The 16695-nt window shown below is 39.5% G+C and overlaps 1 protein-coding gene across 2 annotated transcripts in view; it reads right to left on the reverse strand.

Moving 5' to 3' along the window:
• Nucleotides 1-16695, reverse strand: part of Tmem232 (transmembrane protein 232) — a 280176-nt gene that overhangs the window by 124900 nt on the left and 138581 nt on the right. The gene's annotated exons all lie outside the window — the stretch shown is intronic.

Consider the following 16695-nt stretch of genomic DNA (forward strand, 5'->3'; position numbering starts at 1 on the left):
CAACTTACCACCTGTCTTAATTCTCATTAGAAAAGACACTTTAAAGTATATAGTAACATGCACTATAGCACACACGTAAGACTTTACTATGAGCATACGAACTACTAAGACAGAATAAATGAATAAAGGAATGAATGAATATCCAGACCAGCAAAAAGAATGTCTTCTCATAACATCATGTATGGAAAAACACATTGTTATAGAAGGCTGCATTACTCTAAACCTACATTTTTTAGGCTGTTTTCATCATGTCTCATTTGACTGTTCCTCACTTTCTTCTATTCAAGGTAGGACTACATATAGGTTAAGATGTCAGTGGCTTTATCAAGATGAAGGCATTCCTTCATCTTTCCTCTGGTACCCTTGTCAGAAGCTCAGGAAAATCCCACCTTTCATTGATGACCAAGGACTCCTCATATCTCAATCAAACAAATATTTTTCCTTATTTATAAAACCCCTCCACCCAAATAAGCTTCCTACCTTCTTCTCTAGGGTCTAGTCTGGTGACTGTCTTTGACCTCGTCATTCATGCCTTCTCTCCAACCTGCCACATCTAACTCAGGTACCATATAAAGTGCCTCTGTATAGTCTCACCATGCCTACGTGCACTGCAGCCACCATCTATGCTTCTGCCAGGATTCATCCCTTGGACCCTACCTGCCACTACCCACAGGTTTCTCCTGCTGTTTCCAACCTTTCTACCCAGTCAGACGTGGCACCTCTTCTCCAGTGACTAGTCCACCGAGTCTCCATGACCATGCAAAAATGCTGAGACCAAGCAGGCAAAGAGCAACACCTTCTTTTTTCCATCTCCTTTATATAAACCAACACTGGAAGGCATGGCCCAGATTTAAGGTGGGTCCTCTCACCTCAAATGATCCAATAAAGAAATATCCCTCCCAGGTATGCCCAGTTGCTTGGGTTTTAACTAATTCCAAATGTGGTCAAGTTGACAACCAAGAACAGCCATCAAAATGCCTATCTGCAGATAACATGATTTATACATTAGAGATCCCAAAAATTCTTATCAGAAAACTTGTAGAAATGATGAATAAATACAAAATTAACTTGTGTAAATCAAGAGCTTTTCTATATACCAACAAATGTACAGAGGAGAAGATCATGGACATACTCCCAGTCACAATGGCCTCAAAGAAAATAAAATATATAAAAATAAATCTAACCAAGAAAATAAAGAACCTCTACAATGAAAACTTTAAACCTCTGAAGAAAAAGACAGAAAAAAAAAAAAACACTAGACATTGGAATGAGAGCCCATGTTCATGGATTGATGGAATTAATATTGTTTGAAATAACCATTTTACCAAAGTTATTTACAGATTCAATGCAATCCCAATTGAAATCCCCATCTCACGAATCACATAAATCAAAAAAAAAATCCTAAAATTCATGTGGAATTACAAAAGACCCCATAGAACCGAAGCAAACCAGAGCAATGATTACCATCCAAAATTTTAAGATATACCATAAAGACATAGTAATGAAAACAAGGTGTTCCACGTTGATCAAAGACCTAAGACTAAAACTGCTGGAAGAAAACATAGGCAAGACCCTCCAAGATACAGTTGTAGGAAAGGACTTTCTGAATTAGACTCCATTTGTCCCCGAATTAAGGCCAACATTTGACGAGTAGGACTTCATAAAAACTAAAAAGCTTTTGCACAACTAAAGAAACAATAAAATCAGTGAGAGGAAGGCCACAGAATGGGTGAGAATCTTTGCCAGCTCTACACCTGAGAGAGGATTGATCTCCAGCCACTAAGGAAATCAGTGTGGAGAATTAACAAAATGCTTAAAATAAATCTCCCCTATGAACCTACTATACCACTCTTTGCCATATGTCAAAGGACTCAACATCATATTCCACAGGTCCTTGTTCATTCATGTTCATTGCTGCTCTATTCACAATAGCCAAGAAATGGAAACAATATAAATGTCCTACAACCAATGAATGGATAATGAAAATGTGGTACATACACACTGTGGATACTATGCAGCTGTAAGAAAAGATGAGGCACTCTCTACTTGAGAACCTGCTGGCCACACCAGCCTGAGATTCTCCTTCCTGTCCTCCATTGCCATTCCCCACTATCATCCCCAGCCCTGGAGCAGGCCATCTGCAGGGGCCTTTCCGACTCCAGTCCCTAGGAAATCCACAGATCCTTCTGAGACCCAACTTTCTTCCTTTCTATTCAACCTTCTCAGCACACCTCCACTTTCTAGCTCATCCCCCATTCCGTTGTGTCAGTTGCTAATACCGAGAAATAGGTCCTACCAGGGACCCCCCTAGTAGCCACACCTGGCAGGGACTCAGAAGCACTTCCTGTCAGGCAATCACACCCACCACACTCTCCTAAGATCCAGAGAGGGCAACACAAATCAAAGCACAGAACACCCACCCAAAAAAGACAAGACCAGATATCAACACCTACAATTATATCATCTCAAACTCAGATGCCTAGATGCCAGGTTAAAAGTACAATCAGTAACAGCCAGAACAATATGACTCCACCAGAACCCAGCAACCCTACTACAGTAGGCCCTGAAACTACAACATAGATAAAGCATAAGGCAAGTACTTGAAAATAACTATTATGAATGTGCTCAAGGAACTTGAAGAGGATGTGAATAAATCCACTAATGACGTCTAGGGAGGCACAAACAGTGGAAGGAAATGAATAAAATAGTTCAAGACTCGGGACAGGCCCTGCGGCAGAGATAAGCAGACGGAGGTGGACAGGCCCAGCGGTGGCGGCCGACAGAGACATTCAGGCGGCAGCCCACAGAGGTGGACGGGCCACGCGGAGGAGACAGGCGGACGCAGGTCGGCGACCTGTGGAGGTGGACGGGCCCGGTGGCAGCAGCCGACAGGGACATACAGGCCCAGCGGCAACCGGCAGAGACATACAGGCCCGGTGGCGGCCCGCAGAGGTGGATGGGCCCCCGGCAGCAGTGACAAGCAGAGGTAGGTAGGCCCGCGGTGGCAGCCGGCAGGGACATACAGGCTGGTTGGCGGCCCGCAGAGGCAGACAGACCCAGCAGCAGCTGACAGGGACATACAGGCCCGGCGGTTGAGACAAGTGGACACAGGTGGGCCTGTGGCGGCGGGCTGCAGGAGTGGACAGGCCGGGGGACGGAGAGGGGCAGACGCAGCTTGGAGCGGGGACGCCCCTGGCCCCAACACCTGGGGAAGAGGCTATCTCCGAGGGTCGGAACCAGGGCCAGTCTGGGCACTCTGTCTGGGGACAACCCAGGGCCCAACTGCTGATCCTGTGAAACCCAACAACTTGGAGGTGTTGGTGAGACTACCCTGCTCAGCTGAAACCCATCTGGGAGAGGATTCAGATGCCTACAGTTGGAAGTCTGAAGAAACAAGATCAGCTGAGGAGTTGACATATGAACAAAACGTGACCTGGGAACACAGAAGAAGGCACTACCCAGCCACTAAACCAGATCACCAGAATCATAAGTATATAATTCACCGACTGAAATCAGCTGTCCCTGAAGAAACAGCCCAATAGCACCAATTTAACCAAGAACCCCTACTAAACCAAGACTAAAAATTAGAACAAGAGAGGCACTCTCAGACACAGACACCACCTGCACCGCACAGAGGAAAAGATGAGTAGACGCCAGCGCAAAAATACAGGCAGTAACATAAAGACCTATATGGCAACATCAGAACCTAGTGATTCTACACCTGCAAGACCTAAACATACCATGACAGAAGAAACAGAAGAAATCAACCCTAAAAATGACTTTAAGAAGATGATAGAGGCCCTTAAAGAAGAAATAAAACATTCCCTCAATGAGGAAATAAAAACTTTCCTTAAAGAGGAAATGAAAAACTACCTTAAAGAGGAAATAAAAACTTTCCTTAAAGAGGAAATGAAAAACTCTCTTAAAGAGGAAATAAAAACTTCCCTTAAAGAGGAAATGAAAAACTCCATTAAAGAAATGGAAGAAAAAATGAACAAAAAAATGGGAAGAAATCAAATCAAGCCAAGAAAAAGCAATTAAACAGATGAAAGAAACATTCCAAGATCTGAATAATGAATTTGAGACAATAAAGAAAACACATGCTGAGGGAATGCTGGAAATAGAAATTTTGACAAAACGAACAGGAACTACAGAAACAAGCATAACCAACCGATTGCAAGAGATGGAACAGAAAATCTCTGATACTGAAGACACGATAGAGAAAATAGATTTGTCAGTTAAAGAAAACACTAAAGACAAAAAAGTCCTAACACAAAATGTCCAGGAAATTTGGGACACCATGGAAAGACCAAACCTAAGAATAATAGGGATAGAAGAAGGAGAAGAATACCAACTCAAAGGCACAGAAAATATATTCAACAAAATCATAGAAGAAAACTTTCCTAACCTAAAGAAAGAAATACCTATGAAGATACAAGAAGCTTACAGAACACCGAATAGGCTGGATCCAAAAAAAAAGTCCCCTTGCCACATAATAATTAAAACACTAAACACACAGAACAAAGAAAAAATATTAAGAGCCGCAAAGGAAAAAGACCAAGTAACATATAAAGGCAAACCCATCAGAATAACACCAGACTACTCAATAGAGACTATGAAAGCTAGAAGATCATGGACAAATCTCATGCAGACACTAAGAAACCACGGATGCCAACCCAGACTATTATACCCAGCAAAACTCTTAATCACCATAGGCGGAGTAAACAAAATATTCCAGGATAAAACCAGATTTAATCAATACCTGTCTACAAACCCAGCCCTACAGAAAGCACTAGAAGGGAAAATTCAACCCAAAGAAGCTAAACACATCCATGAAAAATCAAGCAATAGATAATCCCACACCAACATACACCACAGAAGGACAACACAACACAACCACAAAAAATAACAGGAATTAACAATCACTGGTCATTAATATCCATCAATATCATTAGTCTCAACTCACCTATAAAAAGACATAGGCTAACAGAATGGATAAGAAAACAGAACCCATCCATCTGCTGCATACAAGAAACACACCTTAACTTCAAAGATAGACACTACCTCCGAGTAAAGGGCTGGGAAAAGGCTTTCCAAGCAAATGGACCTAAGAAACAAGCTGGTGTAGCTATCCTAATATCTAGAGAAAAAGGATGTTTCAAAAGAGAAGAAGTCTTGTGGCAATGCCTCAGTGGTCCAGGTAACTACCAGAACTCGGAAATCTGCGACGGAGACTAAGGCAGCAGAGATCTAGAGTGGAGTGCTGAGTTCTGGCAAACAGCTGCATCTTTCTTCCAGTAAGTACCTGAACAGGGCTGATGTGAATTATGTACAGTCCAGATTTTAAGAATCATACTCTCTCAGGGATCTCCACAAACTAGTGGGTGTCCTCCCTCACTGCCCCTGTGAGACAGTCTCTGTATGGGAGAGGCCTCACGTGACTTTGTCTCTGGTGTTCCTCTGGGGACATCTGTGTGAGAAACTGTATGCTCCAGAACCAGCTCTCGTGTCCTTTGGCCAATACCGGAGTGTGAAATAGTCCAACGTGGGAAACAAAAGATGATCCCAATCGGGAATCGTGACTTTTTTTTTTTTTGGATGATGGTTATGCTCTGTTTTGAAATAACCTCTGTGTATTTCATTTATTTTCTTTTACCTGGCGATCTCTGAGCAGGCTTCAGATTTTGACAGTTGATGAAAGATACGACAAGCATTAATGTGTGGGTGAAAAGCTTGGTGAAATTCTGAGTGAAGTTTTAGTTAAAGTTGGTTGAACTTGGGATTGACTGGGAGGCCAAAGATTTAAAAAGCAGAAGATTCTCTCAAGACACAAGTTGTGTGATAATAGTGTGTTTTGTGTGTGTGAATGAGAATTTGTAAATGTTGAATTCTAGGCTTCGACAATCATTGTCAGTGCAGATCAAGCTGCAAGTATTTTTTCAAATATCTTAAGTTATATTTTCTTTTTCAAAAAAAATAGTTCAAGACTCACAAGTGGAAATAGAATTAATAAAAAAAAAAAAACAGAACTAAATCATCGAAAAGCTGGAAATGAAAATTCAGGGGCTTGAGCAGGAACCTCAGAGGCAAGCCTCACAAACAGAATACAAGAGATGGAAGAGCGACTCTCAGTCATTGAATACAAGATGGAGAAATGGATACCTCAATCAAAGAAAATGTTAAATGTAAAAAAATCATGGCACAAACATTCAGGAAATCTGGGACAGTAAGAAAAGACAAAATCTAAGAATAACAGAAATAGCGGAAGGAGAAGCAGCCCAGGGCAAAGGCAGAGAAAATGCTTTCAGCAGAATAGTGTCTATCAAGGTGCAAGAAGCACACAGAACACCAAATAGATGAGACCAGAAGAGAAATCCTCCACAGTACATGATAACAAAACTTACAGAACAAAGGAAGATTACTAAAATCTGCTAGTAAAAAAGACAAAGCAACATATATAGGCAGACAAATCAGAATAACACCTGACTTTTCAATGGACCTGTAAAAGATGGAAGGGCCTGGACGGATGTTCCACAAACTCTAAGAGACCACAGATGACAGTTCAGACTTCTATGCCCAGCAAAACTTTAATCACAATACATGGAAAAAGAAAATCATTCCATGATTTAAAAAAAAAAATTAAGTAGTAGCTATCTACCAATCCAACTCTATAAAAGTGTTAGAAGAAAAACTCCAACCTAAAGAGTTAATCACACCCAGGAAAACACAAGGAATAAATAACCCTAGACCAACAAATCAAAAGATGGGCCATGGCACCACACTATAACAACAAAATAACAAAAATCAACAAACACTGTACATTGATATCTCTCAACATCGATCATCTCAGTTCGACCAGTAAAAAGACACAGACTAACATTGACTACAAAAACAAGATCCATTCTTCTGTTACATCCAAGAAAGACACCTTACCATTAAGAATAAACATCACCTCAGGGGAAGGATGGAAAAAGATGTTCCAAGCAAATGGACCCAAGAAGCAAGCCAGTGTAGCCATTTTAAGGTCTGACAAAAGAGACTTCAAACCAAAGTTAATCTGAAGAGATAGCGAAGGTCACTACATACTCATCAAAGGAAAAAATTCATTGAGAGGATATTGCAATTCTAAACAGTTATACACTTAACACAAGTGCAGCCACATTCATAAAAGAAACACAACTGCCATTTAAATCACATATTGACTCTCACATTGTGACAGTGGGTGACCTCAATACACTTCTCTCACCAATAAACAGGTCATCCAGACAAAAACTAAACAGAGAAATGCTGAAGTTAAATAATGTCATAAATCAAAAGGATCTAGCAGATATTTACAGAACATTTCACTCAAGCACAAATGAACATACCTTCTTCTCAGCATCTCATGGAACTTTCTCCAAAATTGACCACATACTCAGACACAAAACAAGTCTCAAAAGATAGAAGAAAACTGAAATAACACACTGCATCCTCTCTGTCCACCATGGATTTAAAGCTGGATCTCAATAACAACAGAGACAATGGAAAATTTGGTACTACAATCCTAGCCAACTACTCAATGGTAGTGAAGTCATGGATCTTTCAGGAGAACCTACAACACCTCTTTAGTGGTCTCTATGTACTCTCTAAACATTTGTCCTTATAAATGCAAATAAGCATAGTCTTCACCACCACCCCCCATCAAAGAAATTTCTTTTTGAAACACATGGTATCCTCTGTAAGAAACCCAACCAATCCAAACACAGGGTTGTGGAGCCCAGTCCCAGTAGACACATCTACAAAACACTCCCACAGATAAGGCTCAGGGAACATTGCAGAAGATGGGTCAGAATGATTGTAAGAGCCAGAGGACCAGGAAGTTTGCTGTGACATTTGTGTCTCCCAGTAATATCAGAAGCTATATCCATAAACATAAGCTGAACAAGGACAACAGCAATAGACATGTCAAAGTGGATGAGGAAAAGCCCATGAGGCCTCCACCCTACACAAAGAACTATAGGCATCCAAGGAATGCTGGGATTGGTAGAAATAGTATCCCCCAGGGAAAGCACACCAATTGGCTATTCAATACCCAATGGTCAGCCCTGAAACCATACATATGAGTGACATTATCCAGACTGAGCAGGTTGTATTGAGGAATACAATATTGAGTGAAGAGGAGCATATGGGAGAAAAGGGCATGGAGAAATGTTGTAATTAAATTAAGATCTCAAAACCAAACAAAAAAACTGAAATTAAAATTTTTAAAGTTGTATTTCAGTATCATTCTTTCTGGAAATTACTAGGAAAGAACACAGGCTCTACAGTTTGAAATAACTGAAATCAGGTTTTGCTTTTCCATATCACCTGAACTCAGGGCATGTAACTCTCCAGGCCTGTTTAGTGTTGAGCATTGTTCTGACTTCCAGTTTGCAAGGGTTAAGTGTAAGCATGTAGATGATTGTTCCGGGAGACAGCGTAAAACTTAACAGATCTCATCTCCTTTCATGGATGCCTAGAATCTGCTCCTACACCAAACCAGAAACACTTGGCCCAGCCTATGGCTTCTCAAGGCCAATTTGGTCCCTAAGTGACTTTTGTATTAGCAAGTTTATCAAATGAGTTCATACTTATATTCTATAGTCAGTCTATATTCAGCTTCCTTCTAATATGCTATAATTCAGACATTTAAATGCCACATATGCACAAATTTAAGTCTTTAGTTCTTGTCCATATATCTAACAAAATATTAATAATTACCCCTTAAATTAGATTCCTAATTCCTGCTATTAGCTTCCTTTTGAGCCATATCACAATCCCCAACTTTGACCATTCTGTAAGTATTTACATTTTCGCTGACTGTCCCTGCTTTTCAGTGATGTCTATGTAGGCTTTAATAAGTCAGGGTTGTATTTATTATTGGACTATTAACAGTTGACATTTAGTTTTGTTTGGGAAAATGATAATTTTTAGTGTCTATGTAACTTAGAATTAAAACTGTAAGAGTAGAATTCCTGATGATGAGTTCTCCTACATATATATTCTAACCACAGGCAAGAACAGATGTTTGCCCTTCGGTTTTGTAGTGGGGAAAAAAGATGGGGAAGCCAGCATTAATGCAGGTTGGTAGGGAGATGATAAATCAGCAAAGCAGAAATTCTCCCAGGGAAATAGGATATACTAGCAATCCAAAAGGAAACAAAAAGGAAAAAGCTCCCCAGAGCCCCAAATTTTCAATGTAGAAACACAACAAAATCTGAGCTAACTCACATTGCTAGTGATGGGAGATGTCTCTGCATTTTCTTAAAGTAGTATTAGAACTGGTTATTTACTTGTTTTGATTAACATTTTTTAAGTTTAAGTGCCTAATTCTTACTTTCTATAAGAATTCTAATTGCACAAAGGAGAGCAGCATGTGTAATTCTTTGTCATTAAAATTCTGGCCATGAGGGCATCATTTCTCATTACCTTGGACAGTTTTATAAATGCAGGATCTCAATCTCTACCCCTGTAAGGATGTTCAAGTTTAAGACAAAATTACAATCAGGATTAAGGTAAGGACTGAATGAGAATATTGTGTTTCCCACTCACAAGCTTTGTGGTTTTCACTAAGTCATTCAATCTCTGTACGTTTTTCCCTAGTGCTGAGTTGAAGACATAACAACTTGTCCAAGGGTTCTTCTAAATGTTGAGCATGAAAGTTGACCTTATTTCCCAGCTCTTTCTGACCCCAAATCTCTTCAGTGCCAACGCCTCCTTTACATTTACTTTCAGAAAGGGCATAATGTAACGGGCCTTTGAGTAATGTTTGCTGACAGGGCATGAACCACCCACCACTTAGTTCACCCTGAGCCACATTGACAACAATGGCAGGAGCGCTGTGGTCTTAAGTGAGTGAGGCGGACGAGGACACTTAGTGCTTTGCCTCGCCTGTGTACTACAAGGCTCTCTGAGCAGCTCTGTTGTCTTAAAGATGGTTCTGTGCCTTCAGCATTTTGTTGCCGTGACACATTTCTCCAAAAGGAAAGTCAGACATGAAGGAGGAGAAAGGTAGGCACACACAGAGAGACTAATGGAGACCTACCATCACCTTGACTGTTCAATGGACCACACCGAAAATATGGAAACATTACTAAGTATCAAAAACCATTTTATTTTAACAATCTTGCCATGAAAGTATAACCACAAAAGGTTTCACCTGATAAGTCAAAGACACTCTGAATAAAGTTACACATTCATATGAGCTGTGCATATTTCTTTTCGATATTCCAGGTCATGTACCAGATGGCAGAAAACCTTTATACATGATGGCTTCTTCTCCATGTGTCAACATATGGTACTAAAGCACCAGCACAGAGAAGCCTTGCTCAATACAAGTCTTTCTGGAAACATTTCAAACAAAACACGCTAATTAACATTCGTTGGTTATGCCACTCTGCATATATGACAGGTTTTTTTCTTTATATTGGGTTTATATTCACTTAGCTGCACAAAGGACTTGTGTTTGGGGATCTATTTAGAATTGATTTTCATTTCAAATATTCTAGTTAGATTTTTTTCACCTCTCCCCAAACCTCCCAAAGCATCAAATATTATGAACAGATATAACAAGATTACTGATAGCAGAATGTTATTACGGATTAAAAAGGATACAATGTATGGTAGTACATAATGTAGTCAGTGGTGAATTTATCAGTGTTGAAGATGAAGTTTTAAATTAAAAAATTACTCATTAAATTTAAAAGTCTATTATGTAAAATGTGTATTTGATTTCAATACATGAGAAGATTTCTGTTTAACTCTGTAAACATTCCAGTACATATCTTCCCCATATGACACACGGTAGATTATAATACAAGCCACACGTCACTCTCTCTAAGTTACAGTATTATCTGACATGAATAGTGGTTTGGGAAGCAAGGACTTAGGACAGGAAAGAGCAAAGCTTGTGTTACAGACATAGTTACTGGCCATACAAAAAATAAGAGTGTAATAATACATTTTTAACTTGGGCCAGATTCCTTAAGGCACAAGCCTTCGCTGTACAGGTGTTGTTTTTAATGTTCCCTACTCACATGGAGTATGAAGGGAGCAGCTAAAAATAGGCACGCTCTAGTCACTTGTGAAGGGCGTCTTCTCGATAGTTTATATCACAGAATCTTCAAAAGAGGCATCAGAGAAGACGTGTAAGAGGGTCCTGTGGGACTTGTGAATAAGCAAGTTACTAAAGAAGCATGAGGACACGTAGGGATAAAGAACTAAACCTGGTGGAGTTTTTTATTGCAAATGAGTGCTATCAACAGAGTGCCCAGAGGAAGAAATAAAAGCAAGAGGTTTGTTCTGTGGTGCTCATGTTTTACAGTAAAGGTCACTTGTTTAGAAAATAGTCCCATTCTTTCTGATTTAAAAACACAGTGTTAATGGAGCTGAGGCATTCATCCCTGTAACCTGGGGGTCAAATGTGCTCATTTTCAAGACCCTGGTTTTGGTCTGCCTTCCTTATCTGATGCGACGTTTGGCGAGCCATCTTGCTATGATGGTATTAACTATCTTAAGAAGGAGAGGTATAAAAATATAAATGGATGTGTGTGTCCTTAACTGAGAAAGAGGCACAGAAGGACAAAAATGTTGGCTTTGGAATTCAAGAAATCCAAATTCCATGTAGCAAAACCAGGAACGCAGGGAGGCTAAGGCTGAGGCTGACCGTGGTATTGGGCAAGCTACTGTGGTTGGTTGAAAAATAAAGTTTGGAAATTTTTAAGGATTTAGTTTAGAGATTATTTCTCCTAAAGCCTATACCTCCTATACCATCAAATAATAAACTTAGAAAAACTTTTATGACCAAAGACATAAGAATGAGGCAAGAGAAAACACTGAAATAATAATAAAGAATTGAGTGGACATCTTATCTGTGCCACCGTAAAAAAATAATAGTAATTCTTAGCTTATAAAACTATCTGTGGTGGTTAGCTTTAACATCAGTTTTACATAGCCTAGAATCATCTGGAAAGACATGGTGACCGATTGTCTAGATTTCATTGGCCTGTGAGGAATTGTCTTGATTGTGTTAATCAATGTTAAAGACCCAGTCTGAAAATGGGTAGTACCATTCTCTGGATTTGGGTTCTGAACTATTTACAAAAGGAGACAAATCTAAATACGAGTATGCATGCATTAATTCATTCCTCTCTGCTTTCGGGTGCCATGTGGCCAGTTCTCTCAAGCCCCTGTCATTTGGTCTTTCCTGCGGGGATGGACTGTAACCAGGAAACATGAGATGAAATAAACCCTTTCTCCCTTGTTTTCATCAATGTATTTTTATCACAAAAACAGTCAAGGAAACTAAGACACCAGTGAAAAATTAAATTGAAAAATTAAACCAGAAATAAATGGAAACTCACAAAATTCACTATCCCCTGAATCATACCACATCCAGATGTGCATCACCCAAACACATCCTGATATACACACATGCAACTCAAATCTTAACCTATAGCAAAGATAGAGCAGCCAGAACTTTTGTATAGTTTGGGGGGGGGGGCGCTTTTTGGATTATCAACTAAAGCCTTTCTTATGACCCAAACATTTCATTTCTCAATACCCAGTTCTAGTCAATCCGTATAAAATTTCAGTTTCTGCATAACAAAAACTATTTAAATACCTGCATTTCTATAAAGGAAAGTCAGATTTATGAAATTTCTGGGGAAATAGATGAGTCTAGGAAGTATAATGTTAAATGAAGTGACCCAAATTCAGAAAGACAAAAACCACAGCTTCCCTCTCCACGGACCCGAGCTTGTAATGTATAGGTGTATGTATAGAGATGGGTGTAAATGTGTGTGTGTGGACACTAAACTAGAAAGGAGACCAAAAGGAGATAAAACTAGAATCGCCAAGGGAGAGGCGGGGACACAAAAGCAGAACGGAGGCGGAAGGGGAAGTGACAGGGGAGGGTCAAAGGGGAAGGGGTGGAGACACAAGGGAGCGGAAGCATCGACTGAAACAAACTTTGAAAGCATCATAATGATGCATAATGCCTTCTCTTTTTTAAATAAAAGTTAAATAATTACCAGCGATTTTATTATGAGACAATGAGAAAATTTGCACCAAAATGTACAAGACTGCTTAGGGTAGAACAGTCTGATGGAAAATGTCATGCACCTCTCTATCAATAGGAAATATGATAGATAAATTATATATTAATATGGTAACGGGCTGGAGAGATGGCTAAGTGGTTAAGCACACTAGCTGCTATCCCAGAGGACCCAGGTTCAATTCCCAGCATCCACATGGCAGCTCCATTTCCAGGGGATCTCACACCTTCACACAGACATACATGAAGGAAAAACACCAGTGCACATAAAATAAAATAAAATCATTTTAAAAATATATATATGGGGTGGCGGCCCCTAGAGGCAGACAGACCCAGCAGCAGCTGACAGGGACATACAGGCCCGGCGGCGGCAGACCACAGAGGTAGACAGGCCCAGGGACGGAGACAAGCAGACGCAGCTTGGAACAGGGACGCCCCTAACCCCAACATCTGGGGAAGAACCTATCTCCGTGGGTCAGAACCAGAACGAATCTGAACACTCCTTCTGAGGACAACCCAGGGCCCAGCTGCTGATCCTGTGAAACCCAACAACTTGGAGGTGTTGGTGAGACTACCCTGCTCAGCTGAAACCCATCTGGGAGAGGATTCAGATGCCTACAGTTTAAAGTCTGAAGAAACAAGATCAGCTGAGGAGTTGACAAATGAACAAAACGTGACCTGGGAACACAGAAGAAGGCGCTACCCAGACACCAAACCAGATCACCAGAATCATAAGTATATAATTCACCGATCGAAATCAGCTGCCCCTGAAGAAATAGCCCAATAGCACCAATTTAACCAAGAACCACTACTAAACCAAGACTAAAAATTAGAACAAGAGAGGCACTCTCAGACACAGACACCACCTGCACCGCACAGAGGAAGAGATGAGTAGACGCCAGTGCAAAAATACAGGCAACAACATAAAGACCTATATGGCAACATCAGAACCTAGTGATTCTACACCTGCAAGACCTAAACATACCATGACAGAAGAAACAGAAGAAATCAACCCTAAAAATGACTTTAAGAAGATGATAGAGGCCCTTAAAGAAGAAATAAAACATTCCCTCAATGAGGAAATAAAAACTTTCCTTAAAGAGGAAATGAAAAACTACCTTAAAGAGGAAATAAAAACTTTCCTTAAAGAGGAAATAAAAAACTCCCTTAAAGAGGAAATAAAAACTTCCCTTAAAGAGGAAATGAAAAACTCCATTAAAGAGGAAATAAAAAACTTCCTTAAAGAAATGGAAGAAAAAACGAACAAAAAATGGGAAGAAATCAAATCAAGCCAAGAAAAAGCAATTAAACAGATGAAAGAAACATTCCAAGATCTGAAAAATGAATTTGAGACAATAAAGAAAACACATGCTGAGGGAATGCTGGAAATAGAAATCCTGACTAAACGAACAGGAACTACAGAAACAAGCATAACCAACCGATTGCAAGAGATGGAACAGAGAATCTCTGATACTGAAGACACGATAGAGAAAATAGATTCGTCAGTCAAAGAAAACAATAAAGACAAAAAAGTCCTAACACAAAACGTCCAGGAAATTTGGGACACCATGAAAAGACCAAACCTAAGAATAATAGGGATAGAAGAAGGAGAAGAATACCAACTCAGAGGCACAGAAAATATATTCAACAAAATCATAGAAGAAAACTTTCCTAACCTAATAAAAGAAATACCTATGAAGATACAAGAAGCTTACAGAACACCGAATAGGCTGGATCCAAAAAAAAAGTCCCCTCGCCACATAATAATCAAAACACTAAACACACAGAATAAAGAAAAAATATTAAGAGCTGCAAAGGAAAAGGACCAAGTAACATATAAAGGCAAACTCATCAGAATAACACCAGACTACTCAATAGAGACTATGAAAGCTAGAAGATCATGGACAAACCACATGCAGACACTAAGAGACCACGGATGCCAACCCAGACTATTATACCCAGCAAAACTCTCAATCACCATAGGCGGAGTAAACAAAATATTCCAGGATAAAACCAGATTTAATCAATACCTGTCCACAAACCCAGCCCTACAGAAAGCACTAGAAGGGAAAATTCAACCCAAAGAAGTTAAACACATCCATGAAAAATCAAGCAATAGATAATCCTACACCAACATACACCACAGAAGGACAACACAACACAACCAAAAAAATAACAGGAATTAACAATCACTGGTCATTAATATCCATCAATATCAATGGTCTCAACTCACCTATAAAAAGACACAGGCTAACAGAATGGATTAGAAAACAGGACCCATCCATATGCTGCATACAAGAAACACACCTTAACTCCAAAGACAGACACTACCTCTGAGTAAAGGGCTGGGAAAAGGTTTTCCAAGCAAATGGACCTAAGAAACAAGCTGGTGTAGCTGTCCTAATATCTAATAAAATAGACTTCAAACTAAAATCAATCAAAAGAGACCAGGATGGACATTACATATTCATCATGGGAAAATCCACCAAGATGAAGTCTCAATTCTAAACATTTATGCTCCAAATACAAAAGCACCCACATTCATAAAAGAAACACTACTAAAGTTTAAAACGCACATCAAACCCCACACATTAGTAGTGGGAGATTTTAACACACCACTCTCACCAAAAGATAGATCTACCAGACTGAAACTTAACAAAGAAATAAAGGACCTAACAGATGTTATGACTCAAATGGACCTAATAGATATCTACAGAATATTCCATCCTAACACAAAAGAATATACCTTCTTCTCAGCACCCCATGGAACCTTCTCAAAAATTGACCACATGCTTGGACACAAAACAAATCTCAACAGATACAAAAAAATTGGAATAACCTCCTGTATCTTATCAGACCACCATGCCTTAAAGTTAGAACTCAATAACAACAAAAATTATAGAAAACCCACAAACTCATGGAAACTGAATAATGCCCACCTGAAACATCAATGGGTCAAGGAAGAAATAAAAACAGAAATTAAAGAGTTCCTAGAATTCAATGAAAATGAAAGTACAACATACCCAAACTTATGGGACACTATGAAAGCAGTGCTAAGAGGAAAATTCATAGCTCTAAATGCACACATAAAGAAGATGGAGCAATCCCATACCAATGAATTAACAGCACAACTGAAAGCTCTAGAACAAAAAGGAACAAACTCACCCAGGAGAAATAGACGCCAGGAAATAATCAAATTGAGGGCTGAAATCAACGAAATAGAAAACAAGAGAACAATACAAAAAATCAATGAAACAAAGAGTTGGTTCTTTGAAAAAATCAACAAGATAGACAAACCACTAGCCAAATTAACCAAAAGGCAAAGAGAGAGCACCCAAATTCACAAAATCAGAAATGAAAAGGGAGACATAACAACAGACAATGAGGAAATCCAGAGAATCATCAGATCATACTTCAAAAACCTGTACTCCACAAAAATGGAAAACCAGGAAGAAATGGACAATTTTCTGGATAAATACCACATACCAAAATTAAATCAAGACCAGATAAACCATTTAAATAGACCAATAACCCCTAAAGAAATAGAAACAGTCATCAAAAGTCTCCCAACCAAAAAAAGCCCAGGACCAGATGGTTTCAGTGCAGAATTCTACCAGACTTTC

The sequence above is a fragment of the Peromyscus maniculatus genome, chromosome 13 (assembly GCF_049852395.1).
Source record: "Peromyscus maniculatus bairdii isolate BWxNUB_F1_BW_parent chromosome 13, HU_Pman_BW_mat_3.1, whole genome shotgun sequence".
In the NCBI taxonomy this organism is placed as follows: Eukaryota; Metazoa; Chordata; class Mammalia; order Rodentia; family Cricetidae; genus Peromyscus; species Peromyscus maniculatus.